The sequence below is a fragment of the Trachypithecus francoisi genome, unplaced genomic scaffold, assembly GCF_009764315.1.
Source record: "Trachypithecus francoisi isolate TF-2019V2 unplaced genomic scaffold, Tfra_2.0 Contig00728, whole genome shotgun sequence".
NCBI lineage: Eukaryota > Metazoa > Chordata > Mammalia > Primates > Cercopithecidae > Trachypithecus > Trachypithecus francoisi.
Window position 1 is genome coordinate 20,911 of NW_022680854.1, and position 10,590 is coordinate 31,500.

The following is a 10,590-nucleotide window of genomic DNA, read 5'->3' on the forward strand; positions in this document are numbered from 1 at the left end:
CCCAGTATTGAGAAAGAAAGACTTTTATTTTACTGATTTATTTTTATTATCAACATATAATCAGATTATAAAATATACAACCTCAAATATGCTGTCTTTATTTACAGATCTTCCACAAAATGCCTAATCCCTTAGTCCTCAGGAGGCACATCTTAGGAAAGCTGTTAATATCATCATCCATTCCACCAACAACACTACATTTATACTTCATGTTAGAGGCCGGAAAGTAGTTCACAAATTAGCTCAATCCTAAATAAAGGGTCATTGAGGAGGTGATATGAGATGCATTTTTACCCCTTTCCCAGCTGTACACACTACAGATCTCATGGTGTTTGTAGTCTCTACAAAATGGAGAGGCTAGCAACTGGTTTTAGATTCAGATAATGCATAATACAAATAGGCAATCTGCATAAGTATTTCCTATTTAGAAGCTATAATTTCAACTGATCTTTGTATATTGTTGTCTTTGAAACGGACGAGCAACAAATATACATATTTTTCATTCGTACCTAAGAGGTGTTTATTCAGAACTCAAGGTGCATTAGGCTTTCTGTTGGGTGCTTGTCTTTTCCGAGTGCTGCTGATATGTCACTGACATTCCAATAAGTTAACAATATGATCCAATCCAAATCACTTGGGTGAAAGAAGCTACCTTACGGTGTTGTCGTTGTTGTTGTTTTAATCTTTTTAGATGGAGTCTTGCTCTGTTGCCCAAACTGGAGTGCAGTGGGATTATCTCAGCTCACTGCAACATCCACCTTCTGGGCTCAAGTGATTCTGCCTCAGGCTCCTGAGTATCTGGGACTGCAGGCGCCCACCACTGTTTCCAGCTAATTTCTGCATTTTCAGTAGAGATGGGGTTTCACCATGTCAGCTAGGCTGGTCTGAAACTCCTGACCTTGTGATCTGCCTGCCTTGGCCTCCCAAAGTACTGGGATTATAGACGTGAGCCACCACGCCCAGCCCTATCTTACTGTTTTTAAACTGGACTTGTTATTACAAGAAAACAGGCAGGAACTTCCTTGTCTTCATGTCATTTTTACCATCCATTTGTCTTGGAGACTAATCACTAAAAATGCAGAATTTGATTAGTAATGAAGTGTACCAGGTGCAGCCCATGTGTAACTAACATGGCAGTTTTTTTTTGTTTTTGTTTTTGTTTTTTTTTTCCCCCAATAAGTGAGTCTTGTGCTGTTCCCCAAGCCAGAGTGCAGTGGTATGATCTCAGCTCACTGCAGCCTCTGCCTTCCAGGTTCAAGGGATTCTCCTGCCTCACTCTCCTAAGTAACTGGGATTATAGTCGCGGGCCACCAACCCTGGCTAATTTTTGTATATTTAGTAGAGAAAGGGTTTCACTATGTTGGCCAGGCTTCTCTTGAAGTCCTGACCTCAAGTGATTTACCCGCCTTAGCCTCCCAAAATACTGAGAGTACAAGTGTGAGCCACCTCACCCAGCATCTCCGGTGATATTGTTATTGTAACTCAGAAATAAACATAAGGAATCTTATCCCGAATGAGATGTGTGATAGAATAAAGAAAATGTGCTGAAGCCCAGTGGAGAGAGACATAGGTGTGAAGATCATGGAATTAGAATAGCTAGTGAGAGTTGTTTACAGGAAGACTTGTTTAAAGGAGATTTGTTCAAAAAAAGATGTGCTATGAGGACAGAAGAGATGGAATACTCCCATTATGTCACATATTTTTAATCTCTTCTCTCACATGTCTTTTACCAGAAATAACAATATTCTTGATAAAGTGCTTAAACACCTGTAGCAACAGGGATAAAATCTAAGGGGAAGAAGAGTTGTAAAATCTATGAACATCCAAATGAGCTCTTGAGTCATCAATAAGTTTTGTGTCAATACTGATAGCTTATCTTGGATTTTTGACTGAAAGGAAAAGAGACTCATCAGACAGGGGTTGCTATGTAGACAATGTGTCCTGTAACAGGGAATTTTAGGACAACCAGGAGTCCTCCCTTCCCAGACAGCCAAGAACGCTCCTTCCCTTTTTCTGGTTTTCCTTTCCTCTTCCTCTCTGGGGGATACAGTGTCTTCCAGATCATGTTGTCTTGCCTTTCACTTGGTCCTGCTTCTACAGTGCTTCCCAATTTTACATTGTCAAATGTCTCTATCTTCATCTATACTTTAAACATGCCCATTCTGATTTCCCTTTTTATTTTTATTGTGGGGAGCTGTCACTGATCTATATACTCCTCCTTCTGCTCTTCCTCCTCCTCCTCCTCATCATCACCATCATCACTTCTACTATTATTCTTTCATAAGGAAAACTGAGTTTTTCTTACTGAGTATCCCATGGATCAACCTGGAAGAAAATGAGAAAAAGTTCAGGCACTGTGGTTCACACCTGTAATCCCAGCACTTTGGGAGGCAGAAGGTGGAAAATCACTTGAGGTCAGGAGTTCAAGACCAGCCTGCCCAAAATGGTGAAAATTCATCTCTACAAAAAAATACAAAAATTAGCCATGCTGGATGGCATGTGCCTGTAGTCCCAGCTACTCAAGAGGCTAAAGTGGGAAAATCCCTTGAACCTGGGAGGTGGAAGTTGTAGTGAGCCAACATTGCAACACCACACTCCTCCAAGATTGCACCACTGCACTTCAGCCTGTGTAGTAGAGAATTTGTCAAGAAAGAAAGAAGAAAGAAAGAAAGAAAGAAAGAAAGAAAGGAAGGAAGGAAGGAAGGAAGGAAGGAAGGAAGGAAGGAAGGAAGGAAGGAAGGAAGGAAGGAAAGAAAGAAAATGAGAAAAAAGAGTTTAATATTATACATAGCTTCTAACCCTAAAAAAGGAAATAAAAAAATAAAAAATGCAAAAAATACTTGATCTGCCTCTTCATCAAGATAGCTTAAAAAGGGTGGGAAATTGAACTATTGTTCCAAGTCCTATTAATTCAGGATAACTGCTACAGGGTAAAATTGTGTGAATATTTGCCCATCTATGAAGAATAAAACCAGGATAGGCTCAACCTGTACACTATTTATTTGTTAAAGGACTTGCCATGGTACCTGCTTATAGTAATTATCTGATGGATTAATATAACAAAAGTCAAATTTATGCTGTTTTTTAATAGAAATATTGTATCACATGGTTCTGATATTTTTTTCAATTTAAATAGGTGACAAAATACATTACGGTAAATGAGATAATTAAATGAAAGGCTTTCTATGGCATCTTGGACTAGAAAACAAGATAATAATCCTTAGGCTCTAGAAGTTCTGGCAGCAATGTGAATGCTTGTTCAATTAAATTACTTTTCCTGAAAACTGAAAGGGCCAAAACTCTGCAGAGGACAAAGGTAACTTTAAGGTTTAATTTACATGGCTCACAAGTGAATATCTATTTTCTCTATTTTTTGTACAGTAAACACCTATATTAATATCATTAATTTGAAGTTGCAGCCCATTGCTTCAAAATGTGAGAAGTCAAAACCATGCATTCTTCCTACAGGCCTAACATGGAAATAATCTTTCCAGGGACCGTTTAAACAACCATCAGCTTTATTTTTTAAGAAATAAATATTAGTATTTTTTTCTCCAGCATATATGGTGGAGTCTTTCATAAAAGACTCACATAATTTGAAATACTTGTGTGCCAACATGCTGTAAATTGTTATTTTCCTCAGTTACCCTAATAGTTAATTGAGATTGCAAAATGTTAACCCTCCCTATTACAAACTGTTTTATATATACCCCTAAATTAAGAGACACACATCTTAAAACATTAGTTTGTACTTTGTTTCTGCCAGTGCATAAGATACCCTTAAGTGAGTTTGAAAACTATTCCCTGGATTGGAAGAACAAAGTAAGAACTTGTTATACAATGGGTTCCACTTAGGTTTATAAGAAAATTGTGGCTAAAGGGTATAAATAGTGACCATGTATCCTGCTAAATTTCTTTTTTCTCTCAGGAGCAAGCCAGCATATAGAATTTGAATTTCAGAGGTGGGGAAGGACAGGATGAAAAATACTGCACATTCAGAACTTAAGTATAAGAAATATTCACACTTAAATGCATTCTTACTTAAATATTTGATAGATCCTTAAGGTGGAATCACTCTGCCTAAATAACAACCTTAATCCAAAGTAGTTGGATTTGGAAGTGGGGATCTGCCCTGGGTCTACTGCTGAAAGTACTTCTAATAGTATTTGAGGACAGAGGAAGGAGATTCTGAAGCACTCAGGTAGGGACATAATGTTTTCTCCCATTGCCCAAGTCTGGAGAAAAGGGATTTTGCCCATGGTCTGATGGGGATGACACAGTGCTGGTGGGGTTCTGATAATAGCCACATATTTCACAAAGTGCGTGCACTGATCACACAGGTTAGGCAGTTCATGGACATTGTTAGCTAGGAGCAGGTGTCCTGGGGTTTCATCTCATTCAAAGAGTGCTGCTTTTGAAAGCCAGTCCTATTTAACACATTTTCGGGTACCTTCTGTAGCAAGCCAAGCCTGCTTTCTTCTATACTAAGCATTATTCACAATGTTTCCATGGGCACCGGTGTCTCCTTTGTGCTCTCTAACCTTAATTTTCCAAGTTCCATGCACTCTCTGTGTGAATTCAGGTGAGATGCAGGCAAAACCAGGGTTTTAAAGTGCCATTTCAGACAAAAAATGAGCACAAAGCAAAATAAGCAGAAGTAAAATAAAATCATGTGTAAAACTGAGAAACTGTGTTTTAAATGGGCACTTTACAGAACTCTATAAGCACTCTGAATCTACTCTGTTTGTGTGTGTGTGTGTGTGTGTGTGTACATGACAAGTTTTATGATATAAAGCTATCAACATTCTCTGTAAATAGAGAGATGACAGTGATTTTTTTCTTCCCCAAAATGTCTACAGGAGGCATATATTTCTGCAATAACCAGGTTTTTTAGAGAATAGTTAGCAAACAAGCACATGCTCTTGCTGATGAGTTGATGGGTGCAGCTCACCAACATGGCACAAGTATACATATGTAACAAACCTGCACGTTGTGCACATGTATCCTAGAACTTAAAGTATAATTTAAAAAATAAAATAAAAAAATAAAAACAAAACAATATGATTGGAACACTAGAAATTTTATGTGCTAAGTCTGCAACCTTGAGCAATTCATTTAATGTTCTGTATCCCAGTTTCCTCATCTGTAAACTGAGAGTCTGCACCCTGGAACCAGTAAAAGGATTAAATAACTTAATGCATGTAACTTTACATAAAACAATACATTTTGACGATTATCTGAAAGTTTTAAAAGTTGAAACAAGTGATTCCTCTGCAAATAGTTGAATCAATGCTTTTAGAAAATCTCTTAAGCATTTGTTTGAAAAGTTTGTCTGCATGTAACATTTATCCTTATAAATTGTAAAGTACTTTTCTGTTACTATAATCTAAAAACTGTAATTACTCTTTAAATATTAGAAACAACGTCCAATAACCTAGGCAGGCCAAACATGCTAGTTTGAAATCTGTGATCATAATGTATATACTTGTAGAAACAGATGTTGCATAAAAAATAAAGCTAATATCTGAGCCCACAAGAAACTAGTTTAACCAATTGTACCACTGAAGCATAATAGTGGTTCTAATATTAGAAATCGGGCACCATCTGAGATTTCAGTTTTTATGAGAATTTTTAGGGTTAAATTTTGGTGTGTCAGAAATGCGTCTTTCCATTTCCTTTCTGCCGAGTCTAAGTTCTTGTGTTTAGGGCCCATAGCTGAGAAAGATTTCTCTTTCCAGCATCCTTCCAGCTGTAACTGTTGGCAATTTGTCTTAGTCTCCAAGGACTACCTCTCCAGTCCTTTTAGGAACCAGTGACCTCAAGAACTAGTTGGAACATTCCACTTTAAGAATGTCACCTGTTAATTTCAGGCAGGGTTTTCTCCTGGCTAATTTTTCTCATTTTTCCTAGTTCTCTTGCTTCTAGAGGAAACCATATTATTTGTGCATGTTCTAAGTATTTACATGGATGGTCATTTTAGAGTAAGGCAGAGGTACAGTGGACTTTGTTTGTATCCCAGTTTCTCTCAATATATTAATAAGATTTTGCAGAGAAATTATCACTTTTACTTTGTTAGCATAACCTTTTTTTCTTCTTTCTTTCTTTTTTTTTTGAACCAGGTGGCCTAGGAGATGTGACATATGCATATATTTCCTGGAAGTTCTGAGAAACAACAAAAACAGCCCTTATATCTGGCTGCTAGAACTGGCCTGCTATATAGTGACTAAGTCAAGGTGCATCTACCTGCACATAAAAATAATTGAAAGAACTTTCACATCAGAGGAAGGCAGCCCACAGCCAGCATGGAATAAGACAGAAATATGAACAGTCTGTAACCACCAAAGATGACCCCAAATCCCCTTCTCTTCTACTGCTTATTTTTACCAAAGACAATGCTAGACATGCTCTGGTCCTGTCACTTTCTGGCTAAAGGTTATTGACATCCCCATTATCCTGATAGCAACCAATCCAGGAACAATTTTTGCCCCTCTGAGCACTTATAAAACAACCCAGTCTAAGCCCAAACCCTTGACCAGCCCATCTGAGCCTGACTCCAAGGTAGCTCATCATTCTCCTCTCTGTCGAAACAAGTTCCTAAACCCACGCTTAATGACAGGTTGTGGTTCCAGGTGGTTTTTGATGACTACACTTTATCACTTCTGGTACACATAGCCAAAAAATGATGCAATATTTTATCTTTTTCTTTTTCACTTTCTTATTCTTGTCTTATTACTGTCTCCATCACCCTTAAAAAGAGGAGAGTAATTAATTTCTGATTGCTCTGGCTCCTTAATGCTTTCCTTGCATCCAGAGCCCTCTCACTCCAATGCAGATGATTTTCATGGTTACTGCTAAAGTGGACAGTTCTCCATCCTTTGTAACCTAAATGAGTTGGGGTTAGATGAGAACCAGCAACAAGTGCATCACTTAGAGAACTTCTTGGAAATTCAGACACAGGTTCACTAAACCACAGTTCAATAATGTCTGTTAAGTTGACATCCTGTGTATTCCTAAGTATGCGAACTTTAGAGAATTACTGCTAAACCTCTCAACTAAATACACTCATAAACCACTTTGGTGCAATCATTGGTGTCTCTCAATTGACTTCAGGACAAAGCGCAAACTCCCTGTCTTGCAGTTGGATGTTTTTTATCAGCCAGTTTCTTTCTGTCTCATTTTTCACACCTTTCTAAAAAACACCTTATATTTTTCACCCATGATGCAGAAGCCATGTCTCCCTATGTCTTCCTCTGTCTTCTCACTTCAGAGATGTGGAATACTATCCTCCCCACAGCACAACACCCACCAATAATTCTTCTACAGAGCTGTGAAGACCTGGCCTAGGGGTTTCTTCAGACAGAATATATTCCCAATCTTCCCAGACTATGTTAAGGGCGTCCAGACATTTATTAGCACCACTTATTAGCATGGATGGCATCTCCAACACCCACTGCCTCTCCTTGCTTCTGTGTTTCTCTGCCTTTCCCTCGAGTTTTATGGTGTGAGAAGTTTTTTTCTTCAATTTTAACACCAACCCAGCACAGGGCCTGGGACAGTGGAGATATTCAGTAGGGATTCGCTGAATAGATGCATATAATTTTAGCATTCCTTGAGTTATTCAAAATGAGCAAGAATGCATAAGATAGTCAAAACAAGAGTGATTCTCCCTGCAACTGAAATTTGCTAAAAATTAGACTTTGAATGCCTGAAGATGACATTTGGTTAATATGTATATATGTATGCATGTATATACATATTTATTTGTATACATTTAATGAAAATGCCATTCTTAGAGATTTAAGTGCAGTCATATCTGTGAATATGTCTATATATAAATTATGTATATGTATATGCATGTGTCTATATGTGAGTGTATAGTGTAATGCTCCTTTTCCAAGCAGAATGCATTCCAAGACTCCCAATGGATACCTGAAGTCACAGATAGTACCAAACCCTTTATACACTACATATTTTATTACATATATACACTTATTATTAAGGTTAATTTATAAAGTAGAGGGAGTAAGGGATTAACAATAACTAATAAAATAGAACAATTATAATGTCATAAATGTTATGTGAATGTTGTTTCTTTCAAAATATCTTATTAAAGTACTCAAATATTTTTAGACCACAGTTCACCACAGTAAATGAAACTGCAGAATGTGATTTCACAGATGAAAAGGACTAATGTAATACACTCACACACAGACATACACACACACACATGCACACACACAGGAATGTATATATGAGCATAAATGTATTACAGATGTGTAAGTATATATGAGTGTGTGTGATTAAGACTGTGTGTGCATACATATTTAATGGGATTGACATATTCAGGAATTTAAAGTATGTAATATTTATGTATATATGTAAATGTGTAACATATGCATCTATGCATATGTACATATACAGTATATATAATGTAAACATATACAGTCATGCATCACTTAACAATAGGGTTCTGAGAAAAGTATCATTAGGCAATTTCATCATTGTGCAAACATCATGTAATGTACTTACACAAAACTAGAGTTATAGCCTATAGCATACCTAGACTCTATTGTATAGCCTAGTGCTTCCAGGCTACAAACCTGTACAGCATGTAACTTGAGAGAATACCCTAGGCAACCATAACACAATGATAAGTATTGTTTCATCTAAACTTATCTAAACACAGAAAAGGTACAATAAAAATATGGTATTTTAATCTCATGAGACCATCATCATATATGTGATCTATAGTTGTCCAAATGTTATGCTGTTTATGACTCTATACATACATACATATACAGGATAGGTACATGTATACACATATATAATGTACACATACATGTACATATATGCATATATGCATGTGTTTGTATGTATTTCTCCTGCGTGCCTTCACAACATGATTGAGGCCAACAACATCTAAAGGATTTAGGAGTTCACATATACCAAAGCATCTTGGTCCTTGTATATTTCTTTACTTGATACTTAGCTAAGATTTTTATGCAGGACCTTGACTTACAGTTGTTTGCTGAATAATTTTTGGCGAAAGATTGGGATATGAGGATATACCATCCTGTTATCCATCAAATTTTCCTGTCCAAGGGGGCATGTTTCCAAGTCTAAACAGCTTCCATTATGAAAGGGGAGTAATGCAAGTGCCTGCCCCTTAGAGCTACTGTGAATGTGAAACAAGTTTGTGATGGCTGGATTTACAGGAAGGAATTGACAAATGAGCTCCCATTGGAATGACACAATTCTCTGCCTCTTGATTTTCTTTCAGTAGAATTTTTGCTGTCACTTGAAGGTTTACTCAGCTAAGGCTTTGTATTTGCAACTGTTAAGGCATTAGTGTGTTGAACACAACTCAAGACATAGTGACACAAGAATGAATAGTAGTAGAAATAACAAATCCAAACACTCAGTTTCAGGCAGTGTCATCTCAGGAGCTTCACCAAAGAGGGCTTAGTTTTCCAAATCAGGCCTGCAGAGAGCTTCCTCAACTGTGCAGCTGGCCAAAGCTAAAACAATCATCCCATTATCAAATGTATTTATCCATTTGTAGCATATGTGAGAGCTATCAGTTAGCATTTACAAAGAAAAAGGCATTCACAGAACAACAAAAGTAAATAAAATATGCCACCTACTAAGAAAGAACAGATGCATAATTGTTTGCACAAAGCATTATAAAATATTGTGATATTTTATTATCAAAATGCATTGAAAAGTTTACACATATGTGTCTGGCCATATATATCTTCTATCATTACCTAAGGCAAAATAAGGAATAAAATCTCAAAATGATAACCCAAGGAACCATTGAACTCTATGTCCCTTTGAAGATCAAGGAAAAGCCTAGGAATGAATTTTTTCTTACTTTTTCTCATTTTTTTCTTTTTTCTTATGAGAAAAATATAGCAAGCATATTTTTCTCATAGAACTCTATGAAGATTCTATAACTTCTTTTCATGTAGAAATGAGATATCGTTTAAGATGTACTAAATCACTTTTGATCATAATCCCCTGAAAAAGCTAAAGCTATTTATTTAACGGGAACTCTTTTTTTCATAAGAAGTCACAAGCCTGTCATGTTATTGTCTGCTAGTAGCAGACAACTGGAAATATAAAAAAATACTGGAATCATATTAGAGACAGACAAAACTAGCATGGTGCCACACATCACTTCCTTGTAGTTTCATGGAAAGCCTGTTTGAGGTTGCTCAGATGGGGTCATATTTGCGTGCAGAAATGGCCTAAACATAGCTCTATCAAACAATGAATTGGGAATGAAATCTTTTTTTTTTTTTTTTTTTTTTTTTTTGAGACGGAGTCTCTCTCTGTCGCCCAGGCTGGAGTGCAGTGGCCGGATCTCAGCTCACTGCAAGCTCCGCCTCCCGGGTTCACGCCATTCTCCTGCCTCAGCCTCCCGAGTAGCTGGGACTACAGGCGCCCGCCACCTCGCCCGGCTAGTTTTTTTGTATTTTTTAGTAGAGACGGGGTTTCACCGTGTTAGCCAGGATGGTCTCGATCTCCTGACCTCGTGATCCGCCCGTCTCGGCCTCCCAAAGTTCTGGGATTACAGGCTTGAGCCAT